The following is a 19,139-nucleotide window of genomic DNA, read 5'->3' on the forward strand; positions in this document are numbered from 1 at the left end:
ATTATTCTGTGGACAAAGATGGGTGACGGACATGAGCAACTTCAAGTCAGTGCAGGGATACAGGGCACTTGGATTGGAATGCCCCAGAAACCTACCAACCTGGTACCTAAATTCTGTGAGAAAAAAAATTAAACATGACAATAAAAAAAATGCCTTTTCAAAGTAAGTGACTTCTCAGGAGAAAATCAACCTGGGTAAAGGAATTACAGCTCTATAGGATTTTTTAACAACAGATATTTAGCAAATAAAGGACAGCGCCTTATATTTATTCCATCCAAGGAGAGAATGGTATATAATCTGAACTCTGTACTCTGCAAAGTAATTTGGAAACACTTTTAGCCATTTTTACCAGTACATAAAAGCCAGAGCACCAGGTCCTTGAAAAGCAAGTTAGCTTTTTAGAAGATTATCAGTGCACCAAAAGATGTGGTAGACAACTGAAATAGCATCATGTTTTAAAATGTGAATGTTTTAGGGGCGCCTGGCTGGTTCAGTCAGAAGAGTGCATGACTCTTGATCTTGGGGTCATGAATTCAAGCCCCATGTTTGGGGGTAGAGATTACACTCAGCAGGCTCCACATTCAGTATGGAGCCTGATGTGGGCTCCATCTCACGGCCACAAGATCATGACTTGAGCTGAAATCAAGTGGATGCTTAACCAACTGAGCCACCCAGATGCCCCTACTTTTGTGAGAAAGGGAAAGGTTTTAACTATTCAAAACCTATATATTTTGTCCATGTGAAAACTTGAACTGTGGAAGTATGGTGAAAAATTATTAATCTGTCATGTTTCTTTTCCTGTTTATCAGTTTGAAAATGTTATTTTTACAGAGTACTCTTTAACATGCTCGAATTTCAGAGAGTATTACCGTTTCCTGCAAAACTTCACATTAAAACTTTAAAAGTCTCAAAAAAAAATACCCAAAACAAAACCTATATATTTTGGTTTTCTATATAATAAGGAGTACTCTAAGAATGTACCTTAGCAATAAAAATACTTATGAAGTAGTTTGGGGTGTCTGGGTGGCTCAGTTGATTGAGCCTCCAACTTCAGCTCAGGTCATGATCTCACAGCTCATGAGTTCAAGCCCTGCATTGGGCTCTGTGCTGACGGCTCGGAGCCTGGAGCCTGCTTCGGATTCTGTGTCTCCCTCTTTCTCTGCCCCTAACCCGCTCAGAGTCTGTCTCTGTCTCTCTCAAAAATAAATAAGCATTAAAAAAAAAAATACTTATGAAGCTCCCTTTAAACATTCCCATTAAACTGGTATTTTTACCTTCGATTACAATGGTACTCTTTACATTTGTCACATTGATCTATGTGATGACAAGATATTTTTATTATAGGCTGGCGGTTTTAGGTATACCTATTGTTTTTGAGTGATTGTCTATTGGCACAAAAGCAAATGAGGTTGAATCAATAGACCAGGATGATCTAAGTGTGAATGGTACTGTATCATTTTGTCTTAGGGCTCTCCGTTTAATAATAATACTTTCCCTGGCATTACCTGTATTTTTGTATATGAGTAACCTGACTTGGCAAAAAAACCCAAAACCTCAAGCCCCAAACACAATTAAATATGCTGTTCTCATTAGGAAGCTATCCTTCTGTTAAGGTTACACACTATGTTGGCTAGTCCATTGCAGTACAGTTTTTAAGGTTCTATTGTATTCATCAAAGACAAAAAAATACAATGATGCTAGCTAGCTGCATTATTCTTTAATTCTGAATACACAAACACTAATCGTGAGGGCACGTAGTTTGAATAATAGGTTGTTGAATCACTTTATGGTATAAATGATGTTGAATTAGGCTCAGGTCCAGTACTTTCCATGTGAAAGAGTGGTTAACATTCAGTGACTTCACTTCAGCTGCTCCTCACTCAAATTTCACTTCTGTACCTCCCACTCCACTGAAATTACTCAGTTAAAGGTCACAGATAACTTCTTTTCAGGCCTTTATCATTCTTCTCAATGGATCACTACAATACCTTTCCCAGTGTTCTCTCTGCCATACACTCATAGCCCATCTTCTTTCCATCCCCACATTCTTTTTCTGAAATCCAAACCACTTCTGTGATTGAAAAATTTGGGAGACAAAAATCCAAACTTAACATGAGACCAGAGTTTACCAATGATTTGCCATTTGCCAGAATCAGAACCCTTCCCATCCTGTTTGAGTGATGGGACATCTGCATCATTTGTTCCATCTTGGATCACCCTCCTTCTCACATGGCTTGACATTGTACTATTGTGATTCTCCTACTTCTCTGGCTGGTCCTCTTGGTTTTCTCTGCCAGTCTCTCTTCGCTCTGGCATTTCTTGAAGTCCTGTGCTTATATCCCTTTTCCTGTAGACCTCAACATTTCCTTAATAATCACATCTGCTCTCAAATTCATAGCCAAAAGGGCTGTAGATCTCTGTATTTATGGGAGCCTTTTGACCATTTTACATGGACATTATTACATCAACAGCTTAAACTATGCTCAAAGCTGGCTCATATTCTTCCCTCCCAACTGGGACCTTCTATTTCTACCTATGTTCCTGATTCTAGAATTCTCCCTGTTGATTAGCTTAATATCCCCAAATCATTTGACACCTTCTTACCTCCCTTGACATTCAAGATTACCTTCTGCTTTTGCTATGCCTTTTCCTTCCCATCCATTCTTTTATTTATGTTTATTTGAGAGAGTGCGTGCACATGAGCAGGGGGTAGGGGCAGAGAGAGGGAATCCAGAGCTGGCTCCGCTGGTCAGCTATCAGTGAGGAGCCCCATGTGGGGCTCAATCTCATGAACCACGAGAACATGACCTGAGCGGAAATCAAGAGTCGGACGCTTAACCTACTGAGCCACCCTGGGACCCCTCCCTCCCATTCATTCTGAATCCCTTAGTATTCTTAACTGTTTGGGGTCTCCTTTACTGTTTCTTCCAAACTGTCTACCTTTTTCCAATCCCATGATGCCAGAATAATCTTTTAAAAACATCTTTGAATATATCATGTCCCTGCTTAAATGGTTCCAGAATAAAGTCCAAGCTCTGATCACTTCTTGATCGGACCCTACCTTTTCAATCTCACATGCAACCATGTCTCTATGTTGGAGCCAGAAAGCCCACTCACAGTTTTCTAGACTGGCCCATTTCTGTGCCTCCTCTCACTTGTTTCCCTTGCCTAGAATATCTGCTCTCAAAATTTATCACTACCTTTCCCCAGCAGCCTTTCTTTCATTTAGCTGTAATCATTTCCTCCCTCCACTAGGTTCCATGCAGCATGTTACCTATTTATCTATCAACAATTTAGTTATTTTGTGTAATTGTTTTATTTCCCCTGCCAGATTGTTAGCAAGATTTCAAGTAGTGTATTCATCTCTAGCCTCCTCCTTCCACCAGGGGGTCTAGTAAAATGCTGTGTTTATAAATGTTCTGAATCAAAAAGAATTTTTAAGGCATGAAAGAGGAAGCCAAGATATATTAGAATGAAATATGGAAAAATGAAATTAGGAAGAGTCCAGACTCCCGATTTTTACCAAATACTTTCCTCCCAAACCCCACATTTCAGCGTTGCTACCGTTTGTTACCTTTCCATCCAGGAAAGCTCCTTCTCTTCTTTCCTAATTTATGATTTATTAATCAACCACAATGCTGCTCACAAAATAGAGGGTGCGGAAGAATGAAAGAAAAAAAAGTCAAGGTCTTAATTTCATAGATGTTAACTTGAAAGCGATGTGTAAAAACCTATTTCATTTGTGACACTGTGAGTTGGAGTTAGCACAAGACTCACGATTTCTGATCACTAGTATGAAGACATTTTTAAAAGATGAGAATAAATTAAAAGCTATGTGGGTCGTACTAGGTTCCCCAGTTTAAAAAAAAAAAGTTTGTTATGCAGTAGTAAAATTTAAATGACTGCGAAAATGAGACGTGTGGGATTAAAGTAATATGCATTTGTAACATCAGTAATCCCCTCTCCAACACGGGTCCTTGATTAATAAGGACTGGGTGTGACTGCCTTCAAATGAGGACAGAGAGTCTACACTGCTTAAAGAAAAATTCCTACTGCACCATATTGTAACATACACGAGGGACATTTTCGCGGGGTCACGAGGCTCTGTAACCTCACCAGCGCTGGAGTCAGGAACCCATCCTGGTCATTAGGAACTCTTTTCCAGAAATGACCGGGGTATCCCTCGACTGCCGGAGCTTCACCTTGGGAGGACAGTCCCCAGGCGTAGCCTATGGAACCCTCAAAACGCGGAGCGCACTCGAAGTGGGAGCTCCGGCGAAGGCCCTCACAGGCCTCCCCTACAGCCTCTGCAGGCAGCACAAGCATGCCGCCGCCCCTGACCCAGCACAACTCAGCGTCGCGGCCACCAGAGACCCGGGTCCAGCTCCCAATGAGCGGGGGCCAGCGACAGGCGTGAGCACAGACACCTGAGGGGGTGGAGAAGCGGGGCCACGCCGCGCTGCGGACGATCCGCGTTTCTTCTCCTTCACCCGCCCACGTCCGCGCTTCAGAAGCTTCGCGGCGCAGGAGCTGCAGCCGGAGCGAGGGCAGGAAGCCACCAGGCGGTCGGCACCTGCACTCGGGGTCGCCCGCCCCGCCCCCTTTCGCCCCCTCCGCGTCTCACGCCTGTCTCTTCCGCTGCCTCCCTCCGCCGCGGGCCGCAGCCCGACTCCGCCCCACTCGCGCGGCAGCCCGGATGGCTGTGACGTCACAAGACCACGCCCACTTACTATAAATACTGGCGTCTCCGGCACCGCCTTCCCACACTCTCTGGCTCTTCGCTTGGCTGCAGTGTTTCTTTTTTTTCCGCCTTCTTTGCCTCTTCTCATCCTTTCTCGTTCCTCCGCTCTGCAGTGTGACGAGGCCGAATCCTCTCCCCACCCAGTCCTCGCCATTCTTCTTTTACCTGCGCTGTTGTTCTATTTCTCCCCTTCGGCCGCCGCCGCCACTGCTGCACAGCTGGTGTCGGTGCCGCGCTTTTCCCCCCACGTCGTCCCCGCAGCCTATGGCCCAGGCCGCCTTGGGTATTTCTGCTCAAGGTAACCACATCCCTCTTTAAAAATTCCGCCGAAAAAGAGAAGACGCTTTACCCGACTCTTTGGGCCGTTATCTCACGTGAGTAGTGACCCGAGGGGCGTGGGGGCGCGGGGCCGGCCTCGGGGAGCTGCCGGGTGCCTCCAGACTGGGCCCCGCCACTCGGCCGGCGGCCCCGCAGTGCCCCGCGGCCGGCTGCCTCGAATATGGCGGACGGCGGTGTGTGTGGCGGCGGTCGGTGTCTCCGCGGCGGCGGCGCGGCGGGCTGGGGTGGCGGGCGCGCCTCGGGGCCCTCAGGCGGCCGCCTGCCGCTCGGCGGAGCAGGGGGCCACCGCGGTTAAGGTGAGGGGGCGTGTGCGTGTGGGGGCGCTCGCGGGGGTCTCCGCCGGGGTTCGGCGTCGTTTCCCGGCGGCGTGCGGCCCCCACCCCTCTCCCGTGGTGCATTGCTGTTTCCGGGGAGGGGGCCGGGCCGCAGCCCTGAGGGGCCTTGGTCTGGCAGCCCCGGCCCGGAGGCGCGTTGCGACTTCGCCTCCGGGATCCCCGCGGGCGGTGCGAAGGGCTGCAACGGCCGGGGCCTTAGGTTATGAATGGAGCGGGGCGGGCCCGGCGGCGGCCTCCTGTGACAGCTGCCGGAGGAGGACGGGTTCTTGGGGGTGCGGGGAGTGCGGCCCCCCTCTGGTGGAGGAAAGTTGACGCCACTCGGGGCCCGGAGGCAGGGAAGCCCCGGTGTCAGGTAGCTAGCGAGAGGCCCTTGGCCCCTTCTGGAAGCCTCGGGGCTGCTGCTCCGCCCCCTGCGGCTCTCCTGATTGGGCCAAGTTGCCTTCACTCACCCCAGTCACCTCCTGGAGCCTGAGGATTAGTCACCATGGCTTCGTTTTCTCGTCCGCGCCACGATTCCTGGGCAGTGAGAGGGAGAACGGTAGGCTTGGGTGGCTTATCAAGTACTATTTTGACTGCCAACAGGAATGATGGTGACGTGTTTTAACTCTTGCCCAAAATACATTCTGAGCGTTTGTTTTTTGGGCTACCCTGCTGGTTCGGAAACCTGAGGTCGGGTACACAATTTACAGCCCCATTGATGTTCAGACTTAACTGGATTTTGTGGTGGTGCCTTGGACCCGTTAAGGTGTTGACTGTCTTCGTGTTTCCACCTTTAAGCCCCACAGCTTGGGTGCAAACCTGAGGACCCTTAAGGAAGAGAGGAGTGCTGTGTGATCTGGCAGAAATAGGGCTAAGGATTGTCGGGCAAGGCCCTAATGTTTAATTTTTTGCAAATGTGAGAGTGCAGATGCTGGTCAAGAAGACAAAGAAGCCCTGAGGGGTTTACATTTAGTAGAAAGGTAGGCTTCTAATGATTACAGGTGATAGAATATCAGTGCCTTCTCCTGCCACTCACGTTTAACTTAGTAAATTTTCAAACATAGGCGAAAGAATTACATCTTCTCCTAGATTTAACGTTTTGCTTTCTTTGCTATCCTACTATCCATTCATCAGTTCATGTCGGTTTTTTCCCATGTGTTTCAAAGTCGGAGACATCAGAACACTTAACGCCTCCAACTTCAGTTCATGAGCATATATCATAGCCTAATACTGGTTATTTCTTAAAAAAAAAATCTTTGGATAAAATCCACATAACCTTAAAATGCACAGATCTTTAAGTATATCATTTGATGAGTTTTGACGAAAAATAGAGTTGTGTAATCCAGACCTATGAAGATGTAGAGCATTTGCCTTACCTCAGAAGTTCTCTTTTGCCCCTTCAAATGACAATCCCCCACTCTTCAGAGGCAACCAGGATTCTGATTTTTTTTTTTAAACCACAGATTAGCTTTTTCTAAAATGGAATTAAACTGTTTGCTTTCTTTTCTTTGAAAAACTTTTTTAATTCATGTTTTTGATAGTCATCGGAAGTGCATATATCAATAGATTGTTACTTTTATTTCTTAGTGGTAGCCGATTATGTGAATACTTTGATTTTGTAAAATAGACTATTTTGGAATAATTTTAGATTTACAGAAAAGTTGCAAAGATCGTATAGAGCTGCATACTTCTCACCCAGTTCACATTATTAGCATCTTACTGTGGTACGTTTGTCAAAACTAAGAAACTGACTTTGATTCATTACTATTAACTAAACTCTAGGCTTTATTTGAATTTCATCAGTTTTTAATGTCCTTTTTCTGTTACGGGATAATTCAGGGTACCATGTTACATTAGTTGTCATATCTTCCCCAGTTCTCTCTGATCTCTGACAGTTTCTTAACCTTGTTTTTCATGTCATTGATAGCATAGAGAAGTAGTGGCCAGATACCCAGTAGAATGTCGCCCAGTTTGGCTTTGTCTGCTACTTTTCTCATCATTAGACTGGAGTTTGGGGTTTTTGGAGAGGATACTACATAGCGATTTTAAAAGTCATTGGTAAATGCAATGTATTTTGTTCAGAGAAATACTGATAATTTGGGGGTACTAGGCTTTGGGATAGTACTGTAAAAGTGGTGGGAGGCTTGGTTTTTTTTGTGGTAGTGACCTCCTGCTGACTTCGGTCAGGACTAGTTCTCTCCGTGCTGTTCACCTAGATGTAAGGAGAGACATTGTCTTCAGTTAAGGAACTTGATTGCAGTGTTCATGAGCCAAAGGATTTACACAGACCATTCTAAATGAGAATAACATCTTTTCCTGTACCTCCTTTTCTCCACATTTTCATCTAACTCCTTTATGGTTTATCTTAACTGTACAAATATTTATCCTGTATGTAAATAGCTCTTTTACCCTATATGCCCCTTTTATTTTACCAAAATGTGCTTTTCATATTTTAGGGTTTTCATTTCCTACTAGTTTCTTTTGTTGTTGCTAGATGGAAATATTTTCGAGATGATGAAGATTTTTGAATGTCTGAAGTTTACTATCCTTAATATTTTACATCACTGCTCTTGAGGTTGCATTAAGCAAAACAGTTGTGTGAATGTGGGTACATGGCGGGGGGGGGGGGGGGGGGGGGGGGGGGGGGAGGCGGGCAGATGAGAGTGTCTCACCCAGGATAATTATCCTATTCCTTATAAACTCTGTCTTTGCAGCATGAGTCAACTTTTAATTTATTTTTAAAATTATCTTGGTGTGGGAAGACTCAAAATCTTTGTTTTTGAGTACATTATTTGGAATCTAATGTAAGGTTATAATCACCCTTGCATGTTGGTAAGGGTTCTTGACTCATCAAGAATATGTGAGCATATTTTTTTAGTAAATTAAAAGAACCACAAGGATGCTTCTGTTCTGGTGGAGATGAGAGATGCTTTATTTTTTTTTTTTAATTTTTTTTTAACGTTTTATTTTATTTTTGAGACAGAGAGAGACAGAGCATGAATGGTGGAGGGGCAGAGAGAGAGGGAGACACAGAATCGGAAGCAGGCTCCGGGCTCTGAGCCATCAGCCCAGAGCCCGACGCGGGGCTCGAACTCACGGACCGCGAGATCGTGACCTGAGCTGAAGTCGGAAGCTTAACCGACTGAGCCACCCAGGCGCCCCGAGATGCTTTATTTTTAATTTAAAATTTTTTTGAGATGCTTTAGATATACCTAGAGTATTTGTCAAATTTCTCTGATTCTTAACCTTATAATCTCTAGTTAGATCATTTTTCTGGTTTCCTTATCACCCTTTCTAACAAATGCTGTTCGGTTATATTACTTTAAAGTAGCAACCACTGAATAATGATTTCTAAGTATAGGTGTAGCGGTTTAGTTAAGAGGTGAGAAGTCCATCCAATCAAACCATAATAGGTAATAACCATTTCTAAAACTTAGCGTTTTGTAACATGCTAAGCACTTTAACATTTGTATGTTGTTCTAGCGATAGTAAAAAGACGCGAGGTAGGTTAGGTATGAGGAAGAGAAGTATAAACTTCCAAGTGACTTGCCTTAATGTATAAGGCAATTCTCAAATGTTAATTTCACATTCATAATGCATTAAGTCCTCGATCTTCTTTTTGGTATGTAGTAAGATTTTATGCTTTAAGCAAAGAAGAACTTGCAATTTGGAGAGTAAAAGAAATGTTCTGGGTAGTTGCAGATTACAAATCATACTAGAACATTATACACATCAGGTTGACCAGGGTACTTGGGGAATTTTGCAGTTTTGGTCCACTGAGAAATTTGGGTTTTGGAGGATAAATAAAAGCAAAAATGAAATTAGATGAAGGCTGGAAACTGAGTAGGTGGATAAAGCAACTTGGTAAGATGATACCAGTTCTGTGAACTTTGCACTATAAGAGCTTGGAAATTTTTACTACATAAAAAAGTACTTGGTAATATGGTAAATCCTTTGAAAACATTATTTGTGTAATGTGATTAATGAAACACTTTTAAAACTAAAACATACTCCCATAGTTAATCTATAAATCAATTTAACTTGCTTGAAAAGCACAGTATAACGTATTTTTTAATTTATGACTATTTACTACTACTTTTATTTCCTTCTTTAGGGCGAACTTTCTGACCGAGTATACAACTACCCAGAGGGCCTAGGAGAAGTGCTGTATAGAGAGCAGTTCGACTTCAACGCTGAGCCACCTTGGGAACCTAGCTGATGATAGGGGGGTTCCATCTCCTAACTTGTCCATGTAAGTATTTTCACATCTGTACTGGGGGTCTTGTAAAATTGAAGTAAAGGAGAGTCTTGTTGCTTTTTTTTTTTCTGAATTTGAAATTGTATTTACCTCTTAAAATGCAGTGATCTTTAATGTGCTTTTTAAAAGTTCTAAAATAGGGGCACCTGGGTGGCTCAGTCTGTTGGTTGAGTTCAACTCTTGATTTCAATTCAGATCATGATTCCAGGGTTGTGAGATCAAGCCCTGTGTCAGGCTCTGAGCTGAGCATGGAGCCTGCTTGAAATACTCTTTCTTCCTCCCTCCCTCTCTCTCTCCCCTATGTGTGCTCGCTGTCTTCTTGTGCACACGCGCTCTCTCTCTAAAAGTAAAAAAATAAAGGCTTGACAGTTAAGGGTTTACTGATTCAGTTTTATATGCATTGTTTACCAATCACTGAATCACTTGAAATTTATTTTGAATATATAACAAGTATTACTCTACTTAAGTACATACTGTAGACCAAGTTTTAGGAAATCTTACTAATCCAGGTTTTAATATAAGTTGTTGGAGAGTTTTGGGTGGGTTTGTTTTTTTTGTTTTTTTTTTTTGTTTTTTTTTTTTTGTAATTTAATGTGTAGGCAGTGGCTTATTCCATCATTCAACCATTTGGTAAATTTTCAAGTATTTGGGCTTAATCAGAAAAAAAAGACATTTTTAAATAGAGTAAAAGATTCTGTTCATCATTCTACTCATTGAAGCTATACCTCACAGCATGGTGTAGGAGAGGTGAATATCAGTTCTTGTATAGTTATGAGCATTTTGCCAGGTATAAAGTGACTACTAGAGTTTGTAATTGCTTTATAAGATGACTTTATGTAATACTCAGCTGGTGAGGAAAAATTGGTTGTTTTCAGAGGACTTACTGAGGGATGATATATGTACGTCTCCTAGCTTGCTATTTTCTGAACAGATTTTCTTGGATAATTTTTGCCAGTACTTGATTTTCTATGTATGGATTTGACTTTTGAATTGAACGTCTGTGCAGAATACAGTTCCACAGTAAACTGATGTTTAAATTTGAATTTGCTGCTGGATTTGTATAGTTTATTTTAGGTTTCTTGCAATTGAAATTTGGGTTTTGAGGTTTCGGGTTTCGGGTTTTGTTTTTTGTTTTTTTTTTAACATTTATTTATTTTTGAAAGAACACTCGTGCAAGTAGGGGAGGGGCAGAGAGAGGAAGACCGAGGATCTGAAGCAGGCTCCATTGGGGCTCAAACTTCCCAATGTGACCCAGAGCTGAAATCAAGAGTCCGACACTTAACCGACTGAGCCACCCAGGTGCCCCAAAGTTTGCATGTTTCTGAGTTGTGCAGACACTTGGAATAACAACTGACATTTTCAGGGAAGCATAGGTTATCAGTTTAGTGTTCCTGTAGTCTGATTTTGTTAAAAAGATCATATCGAATAAAAATGTTTTCTCTAATTAAAATGTGTTTTCAACACATTTGTAAAGCTACAGAGTGGGGGAATAAGTTTAATAAAATTCCTTGAAAGTTCTGTTGACTTAGAAACCTGACTAGAGGGTTTCTCCTACTGGCTTTCTCTTAGTTGTGTGAGTTTGAGCAAATTACTTATTTTTTTTTTTTATGTTTTTATTTATTTTTGAGACAGACAGAGCATGAGCAGGGGAGAGGCAGAGAGAGAGGGAAACACAGAATCTGAAGCAGGCTCAGGCTCCGAGCTGTCAGCACAGAGCCCAACACGGGGCTCGAACCCACGGACTGTGAGATCATGACCTGAGCTGAAGTTGGATGCTTAACCGACTGAGCCATCCAGGCACCCCTGAATTACTTATTTTTAAAATCTAGCTGTAACTAGATTTCAGCTGTAACTGGAACAGTTCCTTTAGCCCTAAACTGATACAATGATTTTTTTTTTTTTTTTTTGAGTGTATTAACCACCCCTTGTTAATGAATGTAGTGTGGTTTTTGGGATTAGCATCAACTACAACAGAAATGCAGAATCTCAGCCCCACCCAAACCTGACTCAATGCATTTTAACCAGGTGTCTTGTGTGCATATTAAAGAGAAGCACTATTGCTGCCATCTCAGGACCAAGTCAGTTATCTCTTAATTTTTGTTAGTCATCTGTCTATTTCCGATATATCTGATGTTCCTCCCTCATTGGCCTGGAGATTTAACTTTTCTGGGGTGGGGACTAGTTGATGACATAGTCATGAATAGATTCTAAGATGGAAATTTAAGGACAAGCTTCATGATTTAAGGAATGTCATATTAAAACAGGCATTTAGTTGAACTCTCTAATGAAAACTTAACTTTGCAGTATATTTAATATTTATAGTGAACTTGGGAAATCCATAGTTAACACCTCCTTTGCAGGCAGATGAGTACAGGTAGAATATACTAAAGATACTTATTCTGCAGGTTCTGGCAGCCAAAGTAACTGACTTTACTTATTATGCCCAGGTACAATGTGTATTATGTTGAAGGAAACTTTAGTACTTGGTGCTTTGCTGCAAAGCTGCAGGTCCATAATCCCTTATGTGTATAATTCTGAAATTCAAAAGTTACTTAAAAAAAAATTTTTATGACCTTCTTATAGTAACCTAAACTGATTTGGGAACAAAAACTTGACCTGAGTCTGAGCTGACTTGAGGCTCTTTTTATCTTATCCCATGTAGTGCCAATATTCCTAGATTTTGTTGCAAGAATATTGTGATTACAGGGTGTTGACTTGGCCTCCTGGCCATTCTAAAATCTGAGAAATTTTAAATTCCGGAAGGATCACTGGCTCCAAAGGTTCTTGAGTAGAATTAATGAAAATGGCAAGAGAAAATTTTACATTCCAGAAAGGTCTTTAGATATCAATAGGAGTTTGTTATACTGGATATTTAAAATCCTATGGAGCAACAATACTGTTTGGAAAACGAGAAGTCATTAAAAGGGCTTAACACGCTGGCTTTTGTAGAAAATCCTTGCATTTGCATAGCATTGCAAAGCATATAGTTATGTGAACTCTATTTGAACACTGTAATACTTCCAATAGTTCTGTGCAGGTGGTCTGAGCTCTAGGATTTCCCTCCAGAGTTAGGTTTCTAAATCAGGTAACCATGTGAATTTTGAGATAGTTTATTAAGTATTTAGGAACTTAGGTAGTTGCTTATATAAGAGCTTTTTCTTTGAAAACTTTTCTTTAGAATATATGTATGATGTAATATGTGAGCACTGTAAAGATATTTGACAGGTGTTTTAACACTAACAGTATCTAAAATTAATGAAGGGCCTCTAATTGTGGAAAAGCTTTTGCATGCCTTTAAAAAAAAAATCCTTAGGGCTTTATGCTGGAGTGGATTTTTCAGTGGGCTAGATTCTCAAGTTATTTTAGCCAGAGCTCCATTTTATAATTAATAAGCCTGATGGAAAAATCTGAAGTAGGCCTTTCCAGAAAACTAAATTCTTTTCTAACCAACTGCTTTTTATTAGCAGATCTGGTGATGAAGTCAGATTGAATTAATCATTTCCTTAAACTTTTTAGTAAGTTGTATCTAAATCTAGAAAAAGGTTACAATTGATTTGTTTAAATGGGCTCTTAAAATTTGTCTAAAATATTTTATGTGGTTGTCAGTTGACTATGTTCATGTAGGAACTTAATAAGAATCATTAGCATTTTATTTTTGTTTTTTCTGAAAAAAAATTTTTTTCACGTTTATTTTTGAGAACGTACGAGTCGGGGAGGGGGAGAGAGAGAGGGGACCCAGAACTTGAAACTGGCTCCAGGCTCCTAGCTATCGGCACAGAGCCTGATGCAGGACTCGAACTCAAGAACCACAAGATTAATGACCTGAGCTGAAGCTGGAGGCTTAACCGACTGAGCCACCCAGGCACCTTGAATCATCAGCATTTTAAATATTCATGTTCTGTCTCCTGATTGGTAATATTTACATATGCCTTAATAGTACCCATCCTACCTAAATTAGAATTATTGTAACTAAGGGAAAAATGTTCTGTATGTATGTACTAGTATTGTTTCCTCGTGTTTTGCTGTTAATTGTCAGTAGTAAAGTTAGGTTTTTGACTTTGGAAAAAAATTTGGTTTTGGTAATTTACAGATTTTGTGATGAAAGCAAATTCAGCAGAACACTCATTAATGGTTGTTAGTGTCTTTGACAAAAAAGTCAAATAAAACTATCCTTGAAATACCAGTTTTTAAGGCATATGTATCCCCTGGCATACATAAAATAGTGTTTGATGGTTCTGCACTGCTTGTGTAAATTAGTGGAAAAGTATTCTGTACAAGAACAATGTGGAAATATGCTAATGGATTAAACAGCATTTGGGGAACATGGATTTTTTTCCTTTGAGCAAATTTAGAATCTTCTCTGGGAGGGCCAAAAAGATTGGAAAGCAATGTAGACCAATTTTTAAAGGGCATAAAATGGTTCTTGCATTTATCACAAAAGACAGTTGAGCCAAGAGAATCAACAGTGGCTACCAGTCTGTGTGTTCCATTATACTCTTTTCACCTGGTGTTATTTCAGAATTTTTGAGACTCTTAATCTAGCCCCCTGAAATTTTGATACTCTTAATTTCAAATAGGAGTAAATAAGTTATTTGTACCTTGCATGCTATAAAATCTAGGTAAATAGTAGGCTGTTTTAGGCTGACTGTCGTTCAGATAAGCCTAAAGAGGCTGTTGCAAGTGAAGTGCTCTCACATTGGTAAGGCGTAGGAAGACGGTATTTTTTGTCCTTCCCTTTCATTCCAGGGTCATCCATGTACACTTAAATGATTTATCACGAGCTAACTGAAGCAAAGATTTAGCCATCCTTTAATTTAATGAATAATGTGAAGAACATTATGAAAGGAATAGAAAATATTTGTACTGAGTTACAAGGATTACACTGATGACGTTCAGCCTGCCTCAGCCATATTCAGCCACTATGAGATCAGAGCTTAAATGCCTAGAACTGACTGACTTGGAGAAGGACCCAAGATAACAAATTCTTATTGAATGCTCCTCTCCAAACTTTTTTTTTTTTTTGCCTTTTCTTCATTATCTTATGTAAGCATGCATTTTAAATCTCTCTTCAGAATTTGCTGTGGAGTTTGTTATTTTGTTACTTTTTGTGCCCTTACAGTCTAGCTTTGTAAGCTTGTGAATTGATCTTTGTTACCTTGATCAAAGTTATTTGGGGGTGGTGAGCTTTAAAAGTTAACTAACTTTAAGATTCCATTCTCAGTTGCAGGTGCCACATTGTGAGTGCTGGGGAGTTATATGTGGCTAATGGCTATTATTTTGGGCAATGATAAAGAAAATTGCATTTAGCACAGAAAGTTCTATTGGACAGCATTGTTCTAGGGTATTGTTATTTTTGGCTTTTGGTTTTGTTCCCCGCCCCCCCCCCCCCCCCCCCCCCCCCCCCCATAGGAACTATTGAATTTTATTCAGCAGTCTGTATGTAGCATGGGAAAACTGACATTCCTGAATTTAAGGTCCTGCAGTTTACCACCTATACTAGATTATTTATTTATATATATTAACCAACATTATAGGTGCATATTTTAAGTTTTCTTTTCTCATTGATGTGAACTGTTATGGATTATAAGTCAGACTAATTTTAAACCTCTTTTTAAACTATTTGTATTTAGTATATCCATTCTTTTAAATTTACATCCAAGTTAGCATATAGTGCTGTAATGATTTCAGGAGTAGTTCCGGTGATTCATCCCCTGTGTATGACATCCAGTGCTCATCCCAAGTGTCCTCCCTTATGCCCCTTACCCATTTAAGCCCATCCCCCCACCCACAACCCCTCCAGCAACCCTCAGTTCTCTGTATTTAAGAGTCTCTTTATGTTTTGTCCCCCTCCTTGTTTTTATATTACTTTGCTTCCTTCCTTTATGTTTGTCTGTTTTATATCTTAAATTCCTCATATAAGTAAAGTCATATGATATTTGTCTTCCTCTGACTAATTTCGCTTAGCATAATATCCTCTAGTTCCATCCACATTGCAAATGGGGTATTATTAACGTGAGTAGTATTAGCTGTAATAATCTTAAACATCGATTAATCATAAAAATTACGCATTCTCATCTTTCTCCTTTCATTTAATAAAAAATTTCCTTTAACTGTAGGGGCTTTTCAGTTTTATGTTTTGAATTCTTTATCATGCTGTTAGGATGTAATTCCCTACTATGATTTTATGTGCTTATGTAGACAAATTAATATTAAGTTTATGTTGAATATGTGATTTTTCATCTGTTTCTTGGCTTTTTACTGCAAGGACCCTCTGATATCCTAAAGAGCTCCTAAATAAGTATAGTTCTAGGTTCTAGATGAACTTCAGTTCACCTACGTTCAACATGACCAAGCATGTTAGTTTAGGCATGACCAAAAGTAGGATGAAATGCTTTAGTACGTTCAACATGGATGATCTAACAAAAACCATCCCCAAATAATCCTCAGTGAGGTATTTGCTATCCTAAATTCATGAAGAGCTCCCACAAGAAAAAGCAAAAAACAATGGGAAAATGAAGAAAAGACTTGAAGACCTTTTTTCACCAAAAACTTAGCAGTTTCACTTCTAGTATGTAGCCCTAGACCAGTGCTACTTAAACTGCCAGCCAGCGAGCTAGACTCTTGCACTACAGTACAGTTTGCATAGCGCTGCCCTTAGGTACATAAGTAATAGAAGTTAGGTCATAAATAACATAAAGAATACAGCAAAAAATGGGAAGTAACCCATAGATCAGTTCGGATAAATAAATGGCATACCTACACAGAATACTACCCAGAAAGGAAAATAAATGCACTTTGGTTATGTCTATCTGCATGGGTGAATTGAGACTAAAGTTGAGCAAAAGAAGTCAGTCATGGTAGAAGAATAACAGGGATGCTATTTATAGTTCAAAACCAGCAAAGCCAGTGGTTTAGGGGCACATAGAACAATAAATATTAAATAACAAGGGAATGATGATCGGAAAAGCATGAACATGCTTATTCTATGGGAGATGCAACCACTGCCACCTGGGAAAGCTGTATAGGGCTTCTAGGGTATTCTCTCTCTTAACCTTGTATTTGTTGCAATAATTGTATTACACATGTGTTTTATATATAATGATAATTAAGGTTTCTTCTTGGAAAGATGACTGAGATCTGCTCTAAGGTAATCAAAATAGTAATTAAGTGCATTTATTTAAAGAGTTATTCTGGGGGCGCCTGGGTGGCTCAGTCGGTTGAGCGTCCGACTTCAGCTCAGGTCACGATCTCACAGTCCGTGAGTTCGAGCCCCCGCGTTGGGCTCTGGGCCAATGGCCCAGAGCCTGGAGCCTGCTTCCGATTCTGTGTCTCCCTCTATCTCTGCCCCTCCCCCATTCATGCTCTGTCTCTCTCTCTCTCTCAAAAATAAACATTAAAAAAAAATTAAAAAAAATAAAATAAAATAAAGAGTTATTCTGTACCTGTACTGCACCTGAAAAGCTTAGAAAGCATGAGGTTACTATGGTTGTAAATTTCCTGTTCATGTGGATTACAGTAGTTACCTTTAATGCCACTACATCTTAATTACCAAAAGACCTTTAAGTATTTACTTGAGTGAGGGTACATACACTTCTTCCAGAAAAAAATTAATCTTTACATCAGATAGTCAAGACAGATTTTTTAAAAGACTAATCTTGTCAATTCCACATGTAAAAGTATATGGTATGAAAATCCTGTATTTTGTTTTCTCATTAAGACATATTTTAGAATTGTGAGACCTTTCACACGGCAGCCTTTACCTAGGCACTTCAAACTTAGCCCATTGAGCTCATTTCCTTTAGGGTTTTTCTCCCCCACCCTTAAATATCTCCTGTTCATTTTTGCTCTTGTCTTTTAAAATAATTCTTCAGCAGTCACCTTTAATATTCTTTTTCTAGGGTTATTTAGGGTTTTCTTTTTTCTTTTTTTTTCCCCACCTTATCACCTGAAAAATAAGTTTAAGGGTGCCTGTTGTCATTACTGGCTTTCCACTTACTGTTGATAAAAGCATACTCTGTCCTGATTATCCTAAGTACTCTGTGTAGGTTATTGTTATTCTCCATCACTTATTTTTGGTCCAGTATGGCAAAAAATCCATATTGCCTTTGCACAGTTTATTGAAACTTCCTACCATTTCCAGTATGTAGCTTCCTGGCACTGTTTTTGGTGGTTTGAACCTACTCCAGGCCTCCCATCTATAGTGCCAAAGTCATCCTTTAGAATCCTCTTCTAATACTCTCCTGCCCAGTTATTTCTAAAGGTATTCTGTGTGGTAAGTAACATTTCTATCAGCGGTAGGATACAGAGGTGACCTTGACAGCATTGTGTCTTTTTAAGCTGTTAGCTGAGTTTTAAGTCATCAATTGACTATGTTAAAGAAAAAAGAAAAAAAAGTGCTCTTTGGCTTCTTTACAGTAGTAGTTTCAAAATGTCTCAAGTTCTCATTTTTTTAATGAGTAAAAAGTCCTTTTAGAAAAGTGGTTGATATATTAAGGTTGGGTTTCCTGCTTACATGTCTCTGAAACCGTACTCTCAACCTTTCAGCTCTCCCTGTTCTACTTCCAGGGAGGTCTTCACTTCAGAAACCCAAGACTCATATTCATCCAGCTTGGTGTCAAGTGGGCTGTTGCTGCCAGAATTATCTTGTGATTATTTGAGAGATGTATCAGTTTCTTCTGAAGTACAATCAACTATAGAAGCCTTTGTAGCAGGTGTGTAACAAGGCAAGTGCCCAGCTGCTGCAGCCACTTCTCTTGGCGCTACCCTCTCAATGGACATGAGGACTCAGCGGCCTCATGGAAGGCTCCAGGGAGCTGTGTGCAGTTCTTTGGAGCCTTTTGTTTCTTTGGCAGCTCTTCATTAAAAGATGTATTACCAGAAAACACCAAGGTGTAAATAAGGAATGTTAAACATTTTTTTTCTTCCCAGCTATGCTATCCAAGAGGAAATTCCTTACAAAAGTAGTATTGTGATTACAGCCATTGTGCTAGTGTAATAAACAGCTTGCTTTCACCATATATTGATAAGGTGTTTGGTTGTGAACATGGCTTAAAGGCTTGAAGTAGAGAATACTTCCTAGTATCTGTTGATGAAAATAAACTTGAGAGCTTTTATGGAAAATGAATTTGCTCCAGTTGAAGAGAATCTAAGATTTATATAGGGTAGATTTTTTGAAGTTTAATGTAAATACTTCAATGTCTAGCAGCACCAGACCATAGTATATAGCGGGTCGTAATGTGTTGGAGCCAGTAAGTCAGTCCCGTTTTTGATTTATAAGCCATAAAAAATGGTGCAATGTCTGTTGGAAATTATACCTAGGATTGGAGCATTGGGGGGAAGTTTGGCATTACCTGGGTTTGAGTCCATTCTTTTTTTTTTTTTTTTTTTTTTTTTTTTTGAGTCCATTCTTAATGGAGAGGTGTCTGGAAATTCCCTGTGGTGTTTAAAATTAAGGTGGATTAACTTGGTGATCTGGCATACAATACAA

The 19,139-nt window shown here is 40.4% G+C and overlaps 1 protein-coding gene across 4 annotated transcripts in view; it reads left to right on the forward strand.

Annotated features, from left to right (window-relative positions):
• Nucleotides 1–4,740: 4,740 nt before the first annotated feature.
• The window catches only part of AZIN1 (antizyme inhibitor 1), a 31,903-nt gene continuing 17,504 nt past the window's right edge, over nt 4,741–19,139 (forward strand). For 2 of the 4 annotated variants that reach the window (XM_049633548.1, XM_049633551.1), the window contains exons 1-2: nt 4,741–5,115; nt 9,509–9,646. The gene's annotated coding sequence lies outside the window, so the exon portion shown is untranslated. Of the gene's footprint in view, nt 5,116–9,508; nt 9,647–18,196; nt 18,364–19,139 lie in introns of all 4 variants that reach the window. The other 2 variants (XM_049633550.1, XM_049633549.1) reach the window with 2 other exon arrangements.

The sequence above is a fragment of the Panthera uncia genome, chromosome F2, assembly GCF_023721935.1.
Source record: "Panthera uncia isolate 11264 chromosome F2, Puncia_PCG_1.0, whole genome shotgun sequence".
Taxonomy (NCBI): Eukaryota; Metazoa; Chordata; class Mammalia; order Carnivora; family Felidae; genus Panthera; species Panthera uncia.